The 23,076-nt window shown below is 37.8% G+C and overlaps 1 long non-coding RNA gene across 1 annotated transcript in view; it reads right to left on the reverse strand.

Annotated features, from left to right (window-relative positions):
* LOC138155371 (uncharacterized) overlaps nt 1–23,076 on the reverse strand; it is a 100,775-nt gene that overhangs the window by 65,830 nt on the left and 11,869 nt on the right. The gene's annotated exons all lie outside the window — the stretch shown is intronic.

A 23,076-nucleotide genomic window follows, 5' to 3' on the forward strand; every position in this document is an offset into this window, starting at 1 on the left:
TATAATTTCTAGTCTGATTTGAAATATAGATCCTAAGTACCTAGCTCTCTTTATAATCCTATGGTGCCATTGCCAAAAGAAGAAACAATGACAGCTAACCACTAAGGGAAATTGAACTGAAGCTTTTATTTGTGGGAAATCCATAATTTTCGTACTGGAGGGCCAACTGGAATACCAAAAAGCTATTCCAGAAAATGTTATATTTTCTTGAATATTTCAAAGCAGATAATTGTTAACTGCTAAACAGTTTTAATTCCAATTCTTGTAATTATTTCTATGATACTAAAGTTGCATATGGAATATTTTAAAAAGCAGTTAGATCTTGCTTTTAACTATGCTTTACATAAGTTGGAACTTCTGTAAAGGTTTCCTATATTGTAAAGGTTTCCTATAGAAAAAAAAACTAGTGTATTATGTACATAAGTCACAGAAATATAAGTTTACCAAACTATTTAAAAATGAGTATTTTTTTCTATTTAAAATATTGTTTAGCTTGAGACTTTGTTGGTACATTTGTAAAAACAATTCTAAGATCCATTAAGGTTTGTGATTATTTTTTGTAACAGGAGGTTGTTTTTACAATTGAAATGATATTTCAGCTAAACAAAATATAGTAAATGTTAATACTTGATAAAAGTTGGCCATGAATAATTTCTGTTCAGAAAAGTTCAAAAGAGATGAAATGCTCTAAGGATAAAATATTTCTAAACAAGGAGTTAAATTAAATTTCTAAACAAAAAGTTAAATTGGCCAGATGGGAAAGGAATTTCAAAAACTCACTGAAGAGAATAATTCCTTAAAAATTAGATTGAAGAAAATAGAAGTTAGTGACTTTATGAGAAATCAAGATACTATAAAATAGATCCAAACAAATGAAAAAATAGAAGGCAATGTGAAATATCTCATTGGAAAAACCACTAACCTTGAAAATAGATCCAGGAGAGAGAATTTAAAAATTATTGAATTATCTGAAAACTGTGATCAAAAAAGAGCCTAGAAATCATCCTTCAAAAAATTCAAGAGGAGCATTGCCCTGGTATTTGTAATAGTAGTGGGATTTGAAGATCCCCATTGTATTGGAAAGTACTTAGCACCTTGTTTCAAACACATAATTGTGTGGAGTATTAAGACCCAGAACTTGTGAATCCCACAGTGGGATGGGCTTCCTGATGTAACAATAAGGGGATGGAACAGGGAGGAGCTAATACCTTATATAAGGAAAAAGCACAAGCTGGAGAGGCCCAGGCTGGAGAAGGTGATTTTGATTTTGAAAACAGAGCTTATGGTAATGGAGCTTCTTCTGAGAGTCAGCCAAAACTTCTGCTGAGAGCTTCTGAGAACCAGCCAGAGCTGCTGAAGACGTCTGAGGGCCAGCCGGAGCTGCCAGAGGAAGCATGACTGTGGTGTCAGTACTTTGTCTGTCTGTTTTGGGTCTATGTTAATTTCACAGGCAGAAAGTGAATTGAAGAAGATGACAGCAATGTGAATGAATATTATTGTGGCTTTGTTAAGCCTTGTCTTCCCAGGAACAGAAACTGTGAAGGACTTGAGGTGGACAAGACACTGTGAACTTCAGTACGGAACAGGAACTGCATGGAGAGCTGGACAAGAAACTGGGAGCTGTCTACCTTTGAACTCAGGTGGTGGTTGCTTAGATTCAGGCAGGAGCTGGGACCATGGAAGAGGAATCATGGAAGCTGAGAGCCTGCCTCCAGTCAAGAGGAAAAGACCTCTCCTTGGGTATTTAATGCTTACTTGAAGAGATTGTAACTTACTTGAGACCTAGGTGTGGGCGGCCTTTGTACTTTTCACTACCCACTTAGAGGGTACTTAGTAGTGACTGATGATATTGCAACTTAATTGCACGGTATAGGTGGAGGACTTTGACCTTTGTACTTTGTGTCAATTAAGGTGGCTTGGCTCCTTAAGGGTGATTGAATTAAGGATTTACTAAATGAAGGACTTACTAAATGAAAGTTATCTTTTGCTTAATACTATGTGACCACTTTGGTGAAAACTATGTGGCCATATTAGTGATAAGTCATGAAGTTAAAACATTCTTAATGCTATACTTTGTTTTCTCTGAATGTTTTGTCTTGGCTTGTTATTGAATAAATAGTGAGTTCACTATATTGTGTATCGGAACTTTGAAAGGCTGTTCACAGGAACAGTTCTCTCTTTTTTCCTTTCTTTTTTTGGTCTTTTTTAGTTTGTTTAATTTTGGTTTACAAGATTCATTACCACAGTTCCTTGAGTTTCAAATTTTCTCTCCCTTCCCCCCTCCATGATGGCATAAAAATCAAGTATAGTATCTGCAAATACTTTCACATTAGGTATTACTCAGGTTATAAAGAAAGATTGTAACAGGTGGAATGAAGAATGGGAAAGAGGAAACAAAACCAAACAAGAAAACGAAAAAGGGCAGGTAGTTTGCTTCAATCTGGGTTCAATCTCAGTTCTTTCTCTGGATGTAAACATCTCTCTCCATCATCAGTCTTTTGGGTTTGACTTATGACTCTGGATTGCTGAGAAGAGTCCAGATTATCAAAGTTGGCCATCACACATACGTTGTGTCTGTAATTCTGTACAAATTCCCCTGGCTCTACTCTTCTCATGCAGCATCAGTTTGTATAAACCTTTCCAGGTAAATATGAAGTCCATCTGCTCCTCATTTCTTATTGTGCAATAGTATTCCATAACATGCATATACCACAACTTGTTCAGCCATTCCCCAATTGATGGGCACCCCCTTAATTTCCAATTCTTTGCAACCACAAAAAGAGCTGCTATAAATATTTTTGTACATATGGGTCTTTCCCTCACTTCTATGATCTCTTTGGGATACAGCCCTAGAAGTGGTATTGCTGGGTCAAATAGTATGAAATAATTTATAGCCCTTTGGGCATAATTCCAGATTGCTTTCCAGAATGGTTGGATCAGATCACAATTCCACCAGAAATGCATTAGTGTTCCAATTTGTCCACATCCTCTCCAGTATTTGTCCTTTTCCTGTTTTGTCATTTTAGCCAATCTGACTAGTGAGATGTGGTACATCAGAGTTGTTTTTATTTACATTTCTCTAATCAATAGTGATTTATATCTTTAATTTCTTCCTCTGTAAACTGCCTGTTCATATCCTTTGACCATTTGTCAATTGGGAAATGACTTGTATTCTTATAGATTTGACTCAATTCTCTATATATTTTAGAAATGAGTCCTTTATCAGTGACATAGATTGTAAAAATTCTTTCCCAATTTTCCACTTCCCTCTTAATCCTGGTTACATTGGCTATGTTTGTACAGAAGCTTTTCAATTTAATGTAATCAAAATTATCCATATTGTATTTTATAATGCCCTCTAATTCTTGTTTGGTCATAAAGTCTTCCCCTCTCCACAAATCTGACAGGTAAACTATTCCTTGCTTTCCCAGATTGCTTAGAGTATCAGCCTTTATACATAGGTCATGCACCCATTTAGACTTGATTTTGGTATATGGTGTTAGATAATGGTCTATGCCCCATTTCTGCCATACTATATTCCAATTTTCCTAGCAGTTTTTGTCAATAGTGAGTTCTTATCCCAAAACTTGGGGTCTTTGGGTTTATCAAACAGTAGATTACTATAGTCATTGACTGCTGAGTCTCATGTACCCAATCTATTCCATTGATCCCCTACTCTATTCCTCAGCCAGTACCAAGTAGTTTTATAGTACAGATTAAAATCTGGTATAGCTAGTCCACCATCCCTAACATTTCTTTTCATTAATTCCCTTGATATACTGGACCTTTTGTTCTTCCAAATGAATTTTGTTACTATTTTTTCTAGCTCTATAAGGTGGTTTTTTGGTAAACTGATTGGTATGGCACTAAATATATAATTTAATTTAGGTAAAATTGTCATTTTAATGATATTAGCTCTACTCAGACACGAGCAATTGATGTCTTTCCAATTAGTTAGATCTGACTTTATTTGTGTGAAAAGTGTTTTGTAGTTGTGTTCATACAGGTCTTGGGTTTGTTTTGACAGGTAGATGCCCAAGTATTTTATAATGTCTGCAGTAACTTTAAATGGGTTTTCTCTTTCTATCTCTTGCTGTTGAATTTCATTAGAAATATACAGGAATGCCGAGGACTTATGTGGGTTTATTTTATATCCTGCAACTTTGTCAAATTTATTTATTGATTCAAGTAGCTTTTTTACTTGATTCTCTAGGATGCTCTAAGTATATCATCATATCATCTGCAAAGAGTGCTAGCTTGGTCTCTTCTTTGCCTAATTTGATTTCTTTGATTTCTTTTTCTTCTCTAATTGCTAATGCTAACATTTCTAGTACCAGATTGAATAAGAGAGGTCATAGTGGACACCCTTGATCTTATTGGAAATGCTTCTAGTTTCTCCCCATTACATATAATACTTGCTGATGGCTTTAAATAGGTGCTACCTATTATTTTAAGGAAGACTCCATTTATTCCTATTCTTTCTAGTGTTTTTAATAGGAATGGATATTGTATTTTGTCAAAAGCCTTTTCTGCATGTATTGAGATAATCATGTGGTTTTTGCTAGTTTTGTTGTTGATATGATCAATTATACTGATGGTTTTCCTAATATTAAACCATCCTTGTATTCCTGGAATTAATCCTACCTGATCAAAGTGTATTATTCTTGTGATAAGTTGCTGTAGTTTTTTAGTTTATATTTTATTTATAAATTTTGCATCTATATTCATGAGGGAGATTGGTCTATAATCTTCTTTCTTTGTTTTATCTCTTCCTAATTTAAGTATCAGTACGCTATTTGTGTCATAAAAAGAATTTGGTAGGACTCCTTCTTCACTAATTTTCCTGAATAGTTTGTAGAGTATTGGAATAAATTGTTCTTTAAATGTTTGATAGAATTGACTAGTAAATCTGTCTGGCCCTGGAGATTTTTTCCTAGGGAGTTTACTGATGACTTGTTAGATTTCTTTTTCTGAGATGGGTTTATTTAAGTAATTTACTTCCTCTTCAGTTAATTTGGGCAACCTATATTTTTGTAAATATTCATCCATTTCACTAATATTGTCAAATTTATGTGCATATAACTGGGCAAAATAATTCCTAATTATTGTTTTACTTTTCTCTTCATTGGTGGTAGGTTCACCCTTTTCATTTTTGATACTTATAATTTGGTTTTCTTCTTTCTTTTTTATCATATTGACTAAGGGTCTATCAATTTTATTTTTTTTCATAAAACCAGCTCTTAGTTTTATTTATTAATTAAATAGTTTTCTTAATTTCAATTTTATTAAACTCTCCTTTGGTTTTCAGTATTTCTAATTTAGTATTTAATTGGAGATTTTCAATTTGTTTTTTTTCTAGCTTTTTCTATTGCATGTCCAATTCATTTATCTCTCTTTTCTCTAATTTATTCATGTATGCACTCAGGGATATAAAACTTCCCCTGTGAACTGCCTTTGCTGCATCCCACAAATTTTGGTATGATGTCTCATTATTGTCATTCTCTTGAATGAAGTTACTGATTGTTTCTATGATTTCTTGTTTGACCCACTCATTCTTTAGAATTAAATTGTTTAGTTTCCAATTATTTTTTCATCTTTCTTTCCATGGCCCTTTATTGCATATGATTTTTATTGCATCATGATCCAAGGATGATACATTTATTATTTCTGCCTTTCTGCACTAAATTGTGAGGTTTTTATGTCCTAGTACATGGTCAATTTTTGTGTATGTGCCATGTACCTCTGAGAAGAAGGTATATTCCTTTTTATCCCCATTCAGTTTTCTCCAGAGATCTCTCATACCTACCCTCTCTAAAATTCTATTCACCTCCTTAACTTCTTTCTTGTTTATTATGAGGTTGGAATTATCAAGCTCAGAGAGGGGGAGATTAAGGTCTCCCACTAGTATAGTTTTGCTATCTATTTCTTCCTCTAATTCCCTTACCTTCTCCTCTAGGAATTTGGACACTATACCACTTGGTGCATATATATTAAGTAACGATATTGCTTCATTCTTGATCGTGCCTTTTAGCAGGATATAGTTTCCTTCCTTATCTCTTTTAATTAGATCAATTTTTGCTTTTGCTTTATCTGAGAAAAGGATTGCTACCCCTGCTTTTTTTTTTTACTTTAACTGAGGCATGATATGTTTTACTCCAGTCTTTTACCTTTACCCTGTGTGTATCCCTGTTTCAGATGTATTTCTTATAAACAACATATTGTAGGATCATGAGTATTGAAAACTAAAAATAAATAAATAAATTTTAAAAAAGAATGCTTTATACCAGGATAGCTTTATTTTTTGCTATAAGTTTGTGTTCATCTTCCCCCAGGCAGGGCATTGGTAGGGGAGTGTGTCCCAAGCTTACAATTTGGATGTCATATTATTTTTTGCCTTCTGATTAGTAAATGCTTGGGATTAAATGTTAATGGAGGCTCTCTCTCTCTCTCTCTCTCTCTCTCTCTCTCTCTCTCTCTCTCTCTCTCTCTCTCCCTCTCCCCCTCCGCATATATACACACATACACATATATGTATGTATATACATATGTATACACTCACACACATATATGTATGTATATACATATGTATACACACACACACACACACACATATATATATATATGTATTTGTATATATACAATTTCTAATAAGGAAGCATACCAGTAAGGGCTCTGAAGCTAGAGTATACAGCAGTAGGAATATAACCATCCTACCAGCTTTATTGCTAGAGTCTGAGGGAATGAATTGAAGCAGTGACCACTCCCTCTGGGAACATTTGTTCTACAAGAAATGGTAAAGGCTAAGTGACCAAGCCAGTGTCATGGGGGAGAGTGGAGGAGAAGGAGGAGGAGGAGAGAGAGAGACAGAGACACAGACAGAAAGACAGAGAGACAGAGACAGAGAGGGAGATAGAGACAGAGAGAGAGGGGGAAGGAGGGGGGAAGAGAGAGAGTGCTACTGCTACTATGCTTAGATCATAGCAGAGCATAAAAAATATGTGATTCTTCTGGACTAGATGTCTAAATGAATACCTTAAACTTATATTGGAGAACTGAGTAGGAGTGGAAATGAACAGCATGCTCCCTACTCCCTGCCTATGTTGTTTGATACTGTTTGTCTCTGAGTTTTTATATTTAGACAGCAGGTTTATAGGTTAGTTGCAACCAATATTAGTTGCTTCTATAAAAATACAGTATGTAAAACAAGTTTTTAGTGGACACCAAACCTCAGAGAGTACACCAGGAAGCTAAGTGCCTCAGGGGATAGAGTGCAGGACCTGGAGTCAGGGAGACCTGAGTTCAAATCTTGCCTCAGAGACTTACTAGTTGTGTGACCCTGGGCAAGTCACTTAACTCTGTTTGTCTCAGTTCCTCATCTGTAAAATGAGCCAGAGGAGGAATGGCAAACCACTCCAGCATCTTTGCCAAGAAAACCCCAAATAGGATCATGAAGAGCTGGACGTGAATAAAAAATGACTGAACAACAAAAACTATAATGCATCAAAATCTATACAATTTACAGGGGGAAAGAGTCTTAGATATTATCTAGTACAATTTCAATTACAGTGAAGGAAACTGAGGCACAGAAAGAGAAAGACATAGTACAATGCTATAAATGGAATATATAGTTTATGGTGGGAAAGGTAATTCAAGAAGTAATGGGTAAGAGCAGTAATGAAATTGAACTAGTTAGGATGAGGAAGGTTTTGTGGAAGAAAGTCTAGAAGATGGCAGAGGGAGGTAAAAGCTGGGAGCCACAGAGGTATGAACAAAAGGAGAGGTGGAGATTTTAGGCTGGTTAGAATGGCAGTAGCTTAGTAGAACTAGCTAGAGATGGAGGGGATGAACTGGTGATTGGAGAGGGCTTGGTAGGACTAGCTTGGTCTTGCTTAATTGAGTGAAAGATGATAGTAGGATCATAGATTTACAGCTGGAAGAGATCCTAGAGGTCATAAAATCTCATTTTACATATGAGTGAACTGAGACATGGAGAGGTTAAGTGAATGGCCCAGGATCACCTTACTAGTAAGTGTCTTCAGGATCTGAACCCAGCTCTTCCTGATTGTACATTCAGCACTCAATTCATTACACCATGCTGTCTATTGAATTGATAAATAAATTAATGAATAAATGAGGTTATACATGAGTATCATGGTAGTAAGAGTTTGATCATAGTATCTTGCCAATGAAATTGTTGATGTTTGGGACACTGTTATGTACATTTTTATATTTCCCTATTTCATTCCTGTCTATTTTTTCACTTATTCTCACATATTTCTATGAGAGAGAGGTATAGACATTTTCCATTTTGTAGATAAATAAAGAAAGGGATAGGTCAAAGATAGCTTGCTTATAGCACCGAGGTATCAGTGACAGAGCTAGGAATAGAAACTGAGTCTCTATTCTGTTTCCACTCATTCAACTTGATTTATGAAATGAGACTATCTTCTAGCATACTCACCTCTTTAATCTCGAGCTCACTGCATGCCTCAGCAATGCAGTTTGTTATTTCTATGGTCTGATGCCCTAAGTCATCCTTTTTCCCTTTGTTGGAAAAAGTCCCAAATGGGAGGAGTCCTGTCTGTTTCTCCTCCAGGAAGTGTGAAACTACATAGTTAGGAAAGTGATAGGAAAGACTCAGGCATGATATTTGACACTCCCTGGGGTTGGAAGGGTTAGATGAGTGAGAGTCATTGGGAAAAGGGGGAGGAGGGTTGTCTATAATATTCAGTTCATTTTTCTTTTCTGTTTTGTAATCTCCCAGTTCCTTCCCCCATTTCTTTCTTACTGTAATTTTCCATTTTCATATTTCAATGACTTCACTTTCAGAAGAAAGGTGTAATAGGAGACTAACGAATGAATATGTTGCCCTGTTTGCAGAAACTGGGGTGGGCGTGTTTGTGATATAGTGCCCTTGCTTACACAGTGTCTGGGTCAGATCTAATACTCTCCACTTTCATAGGAATAATAACATTTTCAAATTGTGTAAAAATTCTAGGCTCACTGACATCTTTCTTCTAGGACTCCCTATGGTCAGATCGCACAGGTCATTGAGCCAGAGGCATGTTCGAAAGAAATGAAAACTCTTAGGTCCTGAAGAAGCATCAGAAGTCACCTTGGCTATCAGTGTACTGCTTTCTGGAAGCACAGAGTAGTTGCTCCTTTTAAAAGACCCTCATGTCAGAACCTGTTTTCCTTTCCTCTTTCGTATATTCTAAGAGCATATACTTCGAGTTTTACTTCTTTCCCTTATACTGATATCATACCAGTTTTCTAATTTTCTATTTTTGGTGGACATAGAGGTTAAGAGACAGACCTAGGCAAATGGATGGTACTTTTCATTTTCTTTTAGCATTTCCCTCCATATTCTGCCCATTCTGTATAATGTCTAGTAATAGTTAGCATTTATTTAGTACCTAGTATGTTCTAGGAACTGTGCTAAGTGTTTTACAAATATAGTTTCATTTTATTCTCACAACAACGCTGTGAAGTAAGTGCTATTATTATTTCCATTTTTAGCCAAGGAAACTGAAGCAGACAGAAGTTAAGTGACTTGCTCAAGGTCACTCAGCTAGTAAGTGTTTGAGGTTGGATTTGAACTCAGGTCTTCCTGGTCCAGACCCAATACTCTGTCTGCTGTCATATCAGTTGCCAGTGTAAGATTCCCTCTGCATTCCCTCTCACCTCCCACCATGTCTTCTTTAGTTTATCTTTCCTTCTTTTTGAAGCCTTCTCTCACAAAACAAAGAATTAAAAAAATAGACAAATGAACAAACAAACATAAGCAAAACCTTGTCTGTCCTGGTTTCTATTCCCTTATGGCCTTGGTAAGTAACAGCTGGGTACTAATGGATTTCTGTGTCATCCCTTCCAGGAAATATTTGTGCTTTAACAAGCTCCTTCTGGAAATACAGCCACAATACAAAGGAGACATTCAGAAGGTTGCAATTTTAAGTCCTGTGACAAGTTACTGAGGGAGATATTTGGGAACAGGCTTGTTATTAGATACATACTGCACTGATTAAGTGTAATCCTGCAGTGACTCTGCATAGTTCTAGTTAGAGAGAGAACAACTGGCACTATATTCTGCCACTTAATACTTGTGTGACATTGGCCAAGTCCCAAACTTTCTAGGTCTTGGGTTTTTCATCTGCAAAATGATCAGATAAGACTAGATGACCCTGTGGTACAGTTGAATGAGCTTGGAATTTGGGGTCAGAGGACTTGGGTTCAAATCCCAGCTCTGCTTCTTAATACCTATGTGACTTTGGGCCAATCATTTAACCTGCCTGGGTCTCAGTTTCCTCATCTATAAAATGGAGTTGTTTATTCTTGATAGTCTCTGAGGTTTCTTTCAGCTTGAAAACTTTAACCCTAGAATCCCATTAGATATTTGGAAATATATCCTTCCTCTTCACCAGTTTAAATAATTTCTCTTATGCCCCAGCCTCCTTGATTTCAATTATATTTGTTTTTGTGTTGGCAGTGTGATACACTGTAAACATTATGAGACAAATGACCTAGAAGATCTTAGTTCAAGTCCTAGTACAATAATTTACTAGCTGTGTGATCCTAAGCAAATTATTGCATTTCTTTGAGATTTAGTTTTCTTTAAAACAATTAAATTAATTAATTTACTTTTAGTTCACAACATTCAATTCCACAAGTTTTTGAGTTCCACAATTTCTCCACCTCCCTATCCTTCCCCCTTCCCCGCGTAGCACCATGCAATCCAATAGGTTCTACAAATACCTTCACATTACACGTTAGTCAAGGTGTAAAGAAGGATTATAACCAATGGAGTGAAAAAGAAAGAAGGAGCAAAACAAAACAGAAGAGAGAGAGCAAGTAGTTTGCTTCCATCTGCATTCAGACTCCTTAACTCTTTCTCTGGTTGTGGATAGACCTTTCCATCATGAGTCTTTTGGAGTTGTCTTATACCCTTGCATAGCTGAGAGGAGTCTAGCCTATCAAAGTTAGTGAGACTTAGTTTTCTTATACACAAAATGGGCGTGATGATAATTGTAGCACCTACTTCATAGGATCTTTGTGAGGATTAACTAAGAAAATTTATGTCAAATGCTTAGTAAAGTGCTACTTAAGGGTATGAATTCCATCAAACAACTAGTATTTATTAACTGCTAGCATTGTATCAAGCCTTGGAATCACAAGACAAAAGTGAAACAGTTACTGCCCTCAAGAAGCTTATATTCTAATGGAAGAGACAACATATACATTTCTATAAAGGTACATGCAAGGTGCAAAATAGATACTAGATAGGGCAGGGAGGCAACATAGTGGATAAAGTAATGGGCCTGGAGTCAGGAAGACTCATCTTCTTGAGTTCAGATGTGGTCTCAGACATATACTAGCTGTGTGACCCTGGGTAAGTCACTTTCCTTTAGTTTCTTTCCTCTTTTTCCTTCAGTTTCCTTATCTGTAAAATGAGTTTGAGAAGGAAATGGCAAACCTCTTTGCCAAGAAAACCCCAAATAGGGTCACAAAGAGTCAGACATGACTGAAAAATGACTCAGCAACAACAGCAAAATCAGGTAACTTTAGAGGAGAAGGAACTACCATTGAGGAGGGAGCCCCAAGTTGATGCCTTTCCTGTTGGCAGGGGATCAGAAAGGCAATATTCTTTCCTCCTCCTCTGCCTATCTCCTGACCTTACCTGACTGGAACAATAGGAGAGAAATCCTATTCCATTAGCCTCTCCTATTTGTCACCTCACTTGTGTTGCCTCATGCATTAGGAGAATACCCTTCCTGAAATCACTCAGCAATGATTTACAGACTCCTACTTGGTTAGATACTCCACATCCCAGTGATCACTAATCCCTATCTATCATTATACAAACTTCATACTTCAGCTACCAATGTCCACTCCCATATTTCTACCCACATCAATTCATCTCCTCCCCATGTCAAACTCTGAAGCTAGTCACCCCTTCCATTGTGTTCTCTGGAATGCCTTCTCATAGGTTACAGACTTGTTTTCATCTTTAAAAAGTTCCTTTCCCACTCCTTTCATCTATTAGTTCTCTCAGAGACCTGGCTCCCTCCTGATAACAAAGCCTCCTTGGTTGAACATTATTTCCACTCTCATGCATTCCTTGCATACCGTGTTTCCCCAATAATAAGACACTGTCTTATTAAATTTTTTGGAAAGAAAAACACCAGAGGGCTTATTTTCAGGGGAGGGCTTATGTTGTCCTGCCTCAGCTCTCCTCCGCGGCACTGCTCTCAATGGGGCCAGCAAGCAAATCACTGGGGAAGAACAGGATGACGCGCTCACTGCTGCAGCTCTTATTGGATGCAGCTCGGAGCGCGGCGTGCATTTCATGGGGGGGGGGGCGGTGCATACAAAGGGTACCGTAATGTAGCATGTAGCGCAGGGGATCACCTTCACTACAGTAGCAATCTCAATAGGGCTTATTTTGGGGGGAGGGCTTATTTTAGAGGAATCTTACACAGTAAAGGCAGGGCTTATTTTCGGGATAGGTCTTATTATCGGGGAAACATGGTAGTAATACTCCTTGTACCCCATGGCCACTTTTAGACTCTCTTTCTACTTAAATCATTCAGTAATCTCTCCTCTTCTGGGGTTTATCTAACACTCAATGAAAATTCTGGTAGCTATTGTCTGCAGACCTCCAGGACACTCCCCCTTTTTCCCCTCAATGAGTTCAGCATTTGGCTCACAGTCTTTCTCTCTTTCCCAACTATTATCCTCATACTAGGGTATTTCAACATACATATCAATTTTTTTCTCTAAGGCACTTATCTCTCACTTCCACAACTTGCTTATTTCCCATAACCTACTCCTCCACCCCGCTTCAGCTATACACAGAGACAGTCATAGTCTTCATTTTGTCATCACTCACAAATGCTCCAGTTTCACGTTTATGAACTCTGAACTTCCCCTATCTGATAAAAATGTATTTTCATTCCACCTCTCTCTACCTCATAACCTCAAAACCTGTTCTTCAACCCGACTGTGATCTCCAATACCTTGAAGCTCTTAGTTCTTTCTCAGGCCATCACCCCTGTACTGACTACACTTTTCTCCTTTCCTTGTTTACCTCTTGGTGAACCTGTTCAACTCCACACTGTTTTATTCTCTCAAGTCAATGCCCCCTTATTCTGTCACTAATCTTACCCTACCAAGTCTCACCCTTGAATAATTGCCACCATCTGCTGTCTTTATTCCTACTCACATGTTGCCATACAAAGCTTCAGAAAAATCACCAAACCATACTGACCGGATCTACTTCAAGTTTATATTACATAACCTCAACTGGGCTCTCACTGTGGCAAGGGAATAATTTTATACTTCACTCATTGACTCATTATCCCACCCACCACAGTAGTTTCTAAATCTTTTCATCCCTCCTCAAATTTCCCATGGTTCTCCCTATCACCCTACCTCTCAGCTGAGAATCTTACTTCATATTTTACAGGAAAAAAAATGAGGTCACTCCAAGAGTACTCTCTCTTCTTCCTCTCTCATCTCATATCACCCAGATGCCTTTCGCCATTATCTTCTCCTTCACTCTGGGTTTAACACGGAGAGCTGGTTCTTCTTGCCAAAACTAACCCCTCCACATGTGCAAAGGATCTTATCCCATCCAATTATATCTAGCATATTCCCCACTCTATCATCCTTACTCTCTCACACATCTTTAATTGTTCCCTGTCAACTGATTACTTCCTGACAACCTACAAACAAGCTCATGTCTCCATCCTGTTAAAAAAAATCCTTACTATATCCATCCATTCCTGCTAGCTAATGTCCTATAACTACCCTCCTTTTTGTGGCTAAAATTCTTGAGAAGATTATCTATAATAGGGGCCTCCACTTCCTTTCCTCTCTTCTTATATATATTTCTAATTTATTTATTTATTTTTAATTTTCAACATTCATTTCCAAAAGTTTTTTTTGGTTTTGCTTTTTAGAGGGCAATTGGGGTTAAGTGCCTTGCCCAAAGTCACATGGCTAGTAAGTGTGTCAAGTGTCTGAGGCCAGATTTGAAGTCAGGTCTTCCTGACTCCAGGGCTGGTGCTCTATTCACTGTGCCACCTAGCTGCCCCTCACTGTGCCACCCAGCCGCCCAGAAAAGATTTTTAGTTACAAATTTTTCTCCCCGTCTCTCCCCTACCCTCCACCTCAAAATAGTGAGCCTACTAAATGCCCTTTCCCCCAATTTGTTCTCTTTTATTTTCTCTCCCATCACCCCCCTAACTTTCTAGTAGGGCAAGATGCATTTCTATACCCCAGTGCCTACATATCTTATTTCCCAGTTGCATGTAACATGCATTAACATTTGTTTTTTGAAACTTTGAGTTTCAGAGTTTTTCTCTTCTTCCCTCCTCACTCACCCCCACTGGGAAGACAAGTAATTCAATATAAGTTATACATGCGTACTTAGGCTAAACAATCCCATAGTAGTTATATTGTGAAAGACTAACTATAATTCCCTCCATCATATCCTGCCCCCTCACTTACTCTATTTTCTACTTTGAACCTGTCCCTTTTCAAAAGTGTTTGCTTCTAACTACCCTCTCCCCCAATCTGTCCTCCTTTCTATCACCTCCCCTTATCCCCTTCCCCCCTGCTTTCCTGTAGGATTAGATACCCAATTGAACATGTATATTATTCCCTCCTTAAGCCAAATTCAATGAGAATAATGTTGACCCATTCCCTTTCACCTTCCTTCTCTTCCCCTCCATTGTAACAGTGTTCTCTTGCCCCTTTTATATGAGATAATTTACCCTAATCTATCTCTCCCTTTCTCCTCCCAATATATTTCTCTCTAACCTCCTAATTTTATTTTTAAGATATCATCCCTTCATATTCAACCCATCTTGTGCCCTTTGTCTATGTATCCATATACACACATATGCACACGCTCACATATATATTTATACACAAATACACCCTCCTATACATACATATATATGTATGTATAAATATATACATATATATTTACTTCATCTATTCTCATATTGAGAAAAGTCTCATGAGTTACTATCATTGTTTTTCCATGTAGGAATGCAAACAGTTCAACTTTAATAAGTTCCTTATGATTTCTTTTTCCTGTTTACCTTCTCATGCTTCTCTTGCCTCTTGTATCTGAGTGTCAAATGCTCTGTTCAGCTCTGTTTTTTTTTTATCAAGAATACCTCAAAGTCCTCTATTTCATTGAATGATCACATTTTCCCCCAAAGCATTATACTCAGTTTTGCTGGGTAGGTGCTTCTTGGTTTTAATCATAGCTCCTTTGACCTCCACAATATCATATTCCAAGCCCTTCGATCCCTTAATGTTGAAGCTGGATCTTGTTTAATCCTGATTTTGTTTCCACAGTAGTAAAATTGTTCCTTCTTGACTGCTTACAGTATTTTTTCCTTGACCTGGGAACTCTGGAATTTGGCTAGGATATTGCTAGGAGTTTTCTTTTTGGGATCTTTTTCAAGAGGCAATTGGTGGATTCTTTCTATTATTTCTATTTCTATTTGCTCTCTGGTTCTAGAATATCAGGGCAATTTTAGTGGAGAATTTCTTGAAGGATGACTTCTAGGTTTTTTTTTTGATCATGACTTTCAGGTAGCCTAGTAATTTTTAAATTATCTCTCCTGTATCTATTTTCCAGGTCAGTGGTTTTTCCAATGAGATATTTCATATTGCCTTCTATTTTTTTTATTTGTTTGGATCCATTTTATAGTATCTTGGTTTCTCATAAAGTTATTAGCTTCCATTTGCTTCAATATAATTTTGAAGGAATAATTCTCTTCAGTGAATTTTTGAAATTTCTTTTCCATCTGGAAAATTTGGCTTTTTAAGGCATTCTTCTCCTCATTGGCTTTTTGGACCTCTTTTGACATTTGAGTTGGTCTATTTTTAAGGTGTTATTTTCTTCAGTATTTTTTGGGTCTCCTTTAGCAGGCTGTTGACTCACTTTCCATGATTTTCTTGAATCATTCTAATTTCTCTTCCCAGTTTTTCATCCACTTCTTTTGGTTGATTTTCAAAATCCTTCTTGAGCTCCTCCATGGCTTGTGACCAATTCATATTTTCCTTGGAAGCTTTTGATGCAGTTCTGACTTCACTGTCCTCCTCCAGTTCCATGCTTTGATCCTTTTTGTCCCCCAAAAGGATTGTATGGTCTGATTGCACTTCCTCATCTTGCCAATGACTTGACTTTTGAGCTCTTTGCCATGGTAGAACTCTGCTTCCAGAATGGAGAGAGCTTTATCCCAAAATGCTGGGGTTTTTGCAGCTGCTGGAGCTATTAGTTTGGTGTCCTCTTTAAAACCCCCACAAGGACTGGCACACTGGCCACATACCCTAGGACCACCACCCAAGGCCAGGATCCATATCCAGGCAGGTCAAGGCAATAGTGATTCCCCTCTCAATGGTTGCTTGATCCCCCTGTAATCCGCAGGCTAGAAGCTCTGAAAGCAGCCATGTGGTGCTGTGGTGCCTCCCTACCACTTCTCATCCTGGGGGCAGGGGACAGCATTACCTAGTTCCTTCACCCTTATAACAGAGTTCCCAAACTGACCTTTTATTTTCCCTTTGGCATTTATGGGTTGAGGAGTCTGGAAACTGCCACAGCTGCTGGGGATTCACTCTTCTGAAGTCTGCTCTGGCCAGTCTGGGCACTGGTCAGGGCTGCCCTGGGGCTGGAATTGGGGCTTACTGGGGACTGCACTTGGCTCCCAGGGCACTGCAATGGACCTTTCCTGTCAGCCTGCCAGTCTTTCTTCAGTGGGAGATTTGTTTCTCTCTGTGTCTTTGTGGGTTCTGTAGTTTTAAAATCTGTTTAGAGTCATTTTTTTAAAAGGTATTACCAATGGTTGAAGTCAGAGCCCACACCAAGTTTGTGCTTTACTCTACCCTCTTGGCTCTGCCTCCCCTTTCCTCTCTTCTTAACTCTCTACAGTCTGGCTTCTGACTTCACTATTCAACAAAACAGCTCTCTCTGAAGTTACTAATGATCTCTCAATTGCCAAATCTAATGGTCTTTTCTCAATTCTTATTCTTCTTGACTTCTTTGAAACCTTTGACACCACCAATCATCTTCTCTTTGATAGTCTCTCCTTTCTAGGTATTCCTGACACTACTCTCTTGTTTTTCTCCTCCTACTAACCTCACTACTCCTTCTTAGTCTCCTTTGCTGGATCTTCATCCATGTAACATTAGATTACCATAAGAGATCCACAGGGTTTTGCCATGGACCCTCTTCTCTTTTTCCCCAATACTATTTCATTCACAGATGCCTATGGAGTGAATTAGCATTTCTATGTTGATGATTCTAAAATCTAATTATCCAGTCCTAACTTCTCTGCTCACCTCCAATTCGCTACTGGACATCTAAAAACTGGAGGTCCTGTAGATATCTTAAGCTCAACATGTCAAAAACTGAACTCTATTTTCTCTTTCACCAAACCATCTCCTCTTCCTTATTACTATTAAAGATTCCATCATCCTCTCAGCAGCCTAGGATTGCAACCTGAATATCAGCCTCATTTCTTATTCCTTTTTACCCTTCATATCAAATTTGTTGCCAAGGTCTGTTGGTTGATTTCATTGTGGCGACATTTTGTGTATATATTCCCTTTTCTCCTCTGACATTACTACCATCCTGGTACAGGTGCCTCATGCCTGTACTATTGCAATAATCTTCTTTTGGTGTCCCTATGACAAATCTCTTCCCACTACATTCTTCATCCACTCATATGTCAAAATGACCTTCCTAAAGTGCAGGTCTAATCACATCATGATCCATTCCCCCTGCTCCCACACTCAGTAAACATAATAGACTCCCTATTATTTTCAGGATCAAATATAAAATCCCCTGTTTGATGTTGAAAGCCATTTATGATTGTCCACTTCCCTTTTTCATGCTTTTTATTCATTATATCCCCCATGTACTCTGTGATCAACTGACACTGACCTCTCTTGCATAAGAAATAATATATCTTATAAGTTATGGTTCTGATAAGAATCTGATTCTGAGAATTTTCACTGGCTCTTCTTTTACTTATAATTTTTCCTCTTCTTATTTCTATCTCCTGATTTCCCTGCTCGCCTTCAAGTTCTCACCTACAGGAAGACTTTCCCAATCCCCCTTTATTCTAGTGCCTTTCTTCTGTCATACTTCTCATTTATCTTGTTATATAGCTTGTTTGTCCATAATTGCTTCTGTGTTGTATTGCTCACTAGACTGCAAACTGTAGAACAGGGACCGTCTTTCACCTTTCTTTGTATATAGGGTGCTTAGCACAATGCCTGGCACATATGAAGGGCTTAATACATGCTTATTGACTCACTGACTATATAATGGCAGCTATATATATATATGCTTTGAAACCTCACACCTTAAAATGGGCAAGTTTGATTATATTAAATTTAAAAAAGCTTTGCACAAACAAAACTAATGTAGCTAAGATTAGAAGGAAATCAGGAAACTGAGAAAAAAATTTTGACAACAAGTTTCTCTGGTAAAGGCTTCATTTCTCAGAAATATAGAGAACTGAGACAAATTTAGAAGAATATGAATTATTCTCGAATTGATAAGTGTTCAAAACCTATGAACAGGCTGTTTTCAGAGGAATAAATCAAAGCTATCTATAATCAAATGAAAAATGCTCTAAATCACTTTTGATTGGAGAAATGCAAGTTGAATAAACTTTGAGATACCACCTCACATCCATTAGATTGACTAATATGACACAAAAGGAAAATGACAAATATTGGAAAGGATTTGGAAAAGTTGGGACACCAATACACTGTTGGTAGAGTTGTGAACTCATCCAACCATTCTGGAGAGCAATTTGGAACTACACCCAAAGGGCTATGCTTACCCTTTGACTGAGAAATACCACTACTAGGCCCATATCCAATAGAGATCAAAGGAAAAGGAAAAGGACCTATTTGTGCACAAATATTTATAGTAGCTCTTTCTGTGGTAGCAATGAATTGGGATTTGAGGGGATGCCCATCAACTAGAGAATAGCTGAACAAATTGTGGTATATGATTGTGATGGAATATTATTATGCTAGAAAAACCTGGGATGACTGACATCAACTGATCCAAAGTGAATTGAGCAGAAACAGGAGAACTTTGTGCATAGTGACAGCAGTATTGTATGATAATCAACTATGAATGATTTATCCATTATGAGCAATACAATAATCTGAGACTATTCTTGAGGACTTATGATGAAAAATGTCATCTACCTCCAGAGAAAGAGCTTATGGAGTCTGACTGTAGATTAAAACATTTTTTTCACTTTGTTGGTCTTACTTTTTTCCCTAACAACATGGCTAGTATAGAAATGTTTTGCATGATTTCATGTGTATAAATGATATCACAATTTCTGCCTTCAAATGAGTGGAGGAGGCATGGGAGGGAGGAAAAAAATTCAGAACTCAAAATTTTAAAAATTAATGTTAAAATAAGCAAACAATAAATTAAAAAAGGAAATCCACACCTCATTAAAATTTTCAGTGTTACTCTGTTACAAGGAATTATTTGAGAGCGATACTTTATATTATGCTGACTGTGATTGATGAGAGTTTCAGACATTAGTAATCTATCTGCTTTTTTACCTTTTACTTCTTATATCTTTTGATGGTTGTTTTTGTTTGTTTTGTTTTTGTTTTGATCTTGTAGTTGGGAAAAATTCTGAGTGACCATGGCTGACACAAAATGGAAAGAAAAAAAAAAACTGGATTGTAAATTAAGAAGTTGTATTCTAGTTCTAATTCTTCCATTGACTTGTTTTGTGACCTTCAGCAAATCACCTTACCCTTTGGTGCCTTAGTTTATTCATCTGTAAATATGAAAGTCATCCTGGGAAAATTTGTACTGACTACCTTGTTGCATGAGGTGGAGCAAAGTTGCTAAAGACCCTGTTCATTGTACATCTTCCTAGCTCAAGAAGGCAGAAATACATTGAGAGATCAATCTAGGAATATAGAGTTTTACATATTTCTGGAGAGAAGAATTCCATTTACTAAAACTGTTTATGAACAAGGCTCTGGGGAAGACATTCTTTTTTTAAATTTATTTTTATTTATTTTTTTTTTATGAAGCAATCGGGGTTAAGTAACTTTCTCAAGGTTACACGGTCAGTTATTTCTGGGTGTGGTGCTAAGTATCTGAGCCCGGATTTGATCCCCTGGTCATCCCGACACTGGAGCCGATGCTCTTACTTACTGAGCCACCTGGCTGCCCCTAGGGGAAAACATTCTAAAAGGATAATGCAGGACCTCCCCTGATCACTAGAGAGGTACCTAGAATTTGGAACTATGGGCTTTGCCAAATACCCTCTAGTAGATGAGGAGAGTTAATATTAAACTGGGATTGGGGAGAAGCATAAGAGTGGATGTTGATTGAATCAATTGACCAATCACCCCCTCCCACTCAAAGTAATGAATGAAATATTTTAGCCCTGATACCTTAACCAGATGAGAAAACCTGTATTACAAGAACCAATCACAATCAAAAGCATTAAGCCATATTTAACCAACCTGGTTAATCAATTTAGAAAGAAGGCCATTGGATAAAGTGAAATCATGCTATAGAGAAAGTGTATTAGTTTTGGCAGAGTAGAGTTGAAAGAGCAAGTCAGTTTAGAACCCAGGATTCAAGAGGAGATCCAAGAAAACAAAATTCCAACCAAGTCCCAGAGAGCAATATGGAGAAGACAGTTGAAAGCAGAAAGCTGGATGGTGAGAGATTGAGGGAAAGGAGTGGAAACTTCAGAAGCTGAGGTGGAAAGAATTGGTGGTACAGGGGCAGCAGGTCAAAGGAGAAGTAGGACTAACATGTGACAGGGAAAGGAGAGATCAAGGAGGATCAAGGTGGCCCTACAGTCACATTAGAGGAGAAACCTCTTCTTGGATCCACCACTTATATTTGCTTCTTCAAGGATTGAGGGAAGTTCCATGAAAAAGTCTACTCTTTCCCCAATTTCTCCTCCCAGTGTCAATTTATTTACAGATATCACATCCTACATTGCAAGCCTTTTTACCTGAATGAGCCTTCAGTCATTTTCTATTCTAATTTTTCTTCAACCACAAAGAAACTATGGGTTAGTTACAGATTATATATATGTGTGTATGTCTATACATACATATACATACACATACATATACATATATACATATGTATATATGTGTGTGTGATAGTAATGGCAATTAAAGATTCCTCTGTATTGGCTTGGTTTTCAAACTGATTGTGTTAAAACCCAGAGCTTGTTAATCCCACCTGTGGGATGGACTTGTTGATGTGAAAAGAAAGTCCTGAACTGGGAGGAGCTGGTGATGTAGATTTGGAGAGACAAGAGAGAGGCGGAAGATCTTTTTGGAAGCAGCACTTCGTGGAGAGAGAGAGACTAAGAGAATTGCTGGGGGCCACTTTGAATTGCCCTGGACTTTTGAGACCTGCCTGCCCCCTGAGCTGCCAAGGACTGAGGAGACATGGCTGTTTTGCTGGTACTTTGTCTGTCTGTTTTGATGTTCTTTTGCCAGATTTGTCCACTGGTGAAAGACAGTCCTGTTGAAGAAGTCCTGGAACCTGGCTGTTGGCTAAGAAGCCCTGAGACTATCCTGCAGACAGAATGAATACTGTCCACTGGTGAAGGACACTGCTGTTGTTGCAGGGGTCTGGGAACCTTTCTGTTGGTTCAGAAGCCCCGAAGAAGGATTTTCTTGTTGTATGTTTACAGAAATCCTGGGAGAGGGTTTTGCTAATGTTTTCAGGGGTTCTAGGACTGTTCTACAGACAGAGGATGAATTAATGAAGGGACTGGCAATGTATCTTATGGCCTTGCTAAGCCTTGCCTCCCCAGGAACTAAGATTGCTGAGAATTTGCCTAGTGTCAAGATGAAGAAAAGACCTCCATTTGGGTATAAAGTGCTGTGCTGAAACTTGATGTAACTCTGGGGTAGATTCAATTGTGATCCAGGGGTGGGGAACTTTTGACCTTTTTGTGTTCTATGGTTGAACTAGTGAATGTATTTTACTTATGTTTGGAAACTAATCTCCATTTGAGAAGAGGGGCTTTGTGGTGGACTAATGAAGGTATAGCCTAGGGGTGGAGAAGTATTTAGAACAGGGACTTTGTAATTGATTGAATGATTGGAAGGTCCTGGGGTGGGGTAGTACTTGGAGATTATCTAATCACACTTAGTAAATGCTGTATTTGGAATGATGTCATGTTTTGACCTTCTCTGTTCTTGGTTTGTCACTGAATAAAATGGAGAGCACCTATGCTGGTATTCTGAACCTTCTTGCCTTTGCTTGGCATTACATTACAGTGTGTGACAGTGTCAATTGTCTACCTAAATATTATTAATTTCTCTAAGTGGGAACTCAGTGAATGTTATAGCATTTCTAACTTTTTATTAAACGTGAAAATCTCCAAAGACAAAGGGGTTAAGGAGGAAGGAGCTGTGATAATTCTTTCTGGTCACTTGTAACCACCACAATTGACAGCCAAATCCATTGATGTTATATAAACATGAAAGTATTCAACCAGATGATTCTTTATGTCTTTCCAGCTTTAAGATTCTGGGATTTTATGAGTTTGAAACAACCTAGGCAATGAAGTTGGTCCCCCTTTAATCACCCTGCTATGGTAGCTAAGGAAGAGGTTTTTTTTTTTTAACAAGATTGAAGATTTGTGTGAGTTTTTGTCTTTTATTGGTGTGTTGGTGTGTGAGCATGCATGTATTTTCTTCCTACACAGTTTTACTTGTGATCAAAATGTTTTAGGATTGCTGAGTTCTTACAGAGTATACAATTAAATAACAGATGCTCAACTCCTGAAAAATATAACGCAAATGAGATGCCTGATATGTTCTTTTGGACAGTCTCTGATAATTAGGAGAACTGCACACATAACTCGAGGTTCACCTGGATAGGGCTCCTTCCAGACAGACTCCTGGGCCCATATATGGGGCCTTCTCTGAATTCTATGAAGTGGCTGAATTAGTGTGAGGATGAGATTTGGCCTTTCTTCAGAGGGCAATCAAATGAAATCCATCTGTGCCCAATGT

The sequence above is a fragment of the Petaurus breviceps genome, unplaced genomic scaffold, assembly GCF_028583685.1.
Source record: "Petaurus breviceps papuanus isolate PSGF00001 unplaced genomic scaffold, PetGlider_PUasm1.0 91133, whole genome shotgun sequence".
Classification (NCBI taxonomy): domain Eukaryota; kingdom Metazoa; phylum Chordata; class Mammalia; order Diprotodontia; family Petauridae; genus Petaurus; species Petaurus breviceps.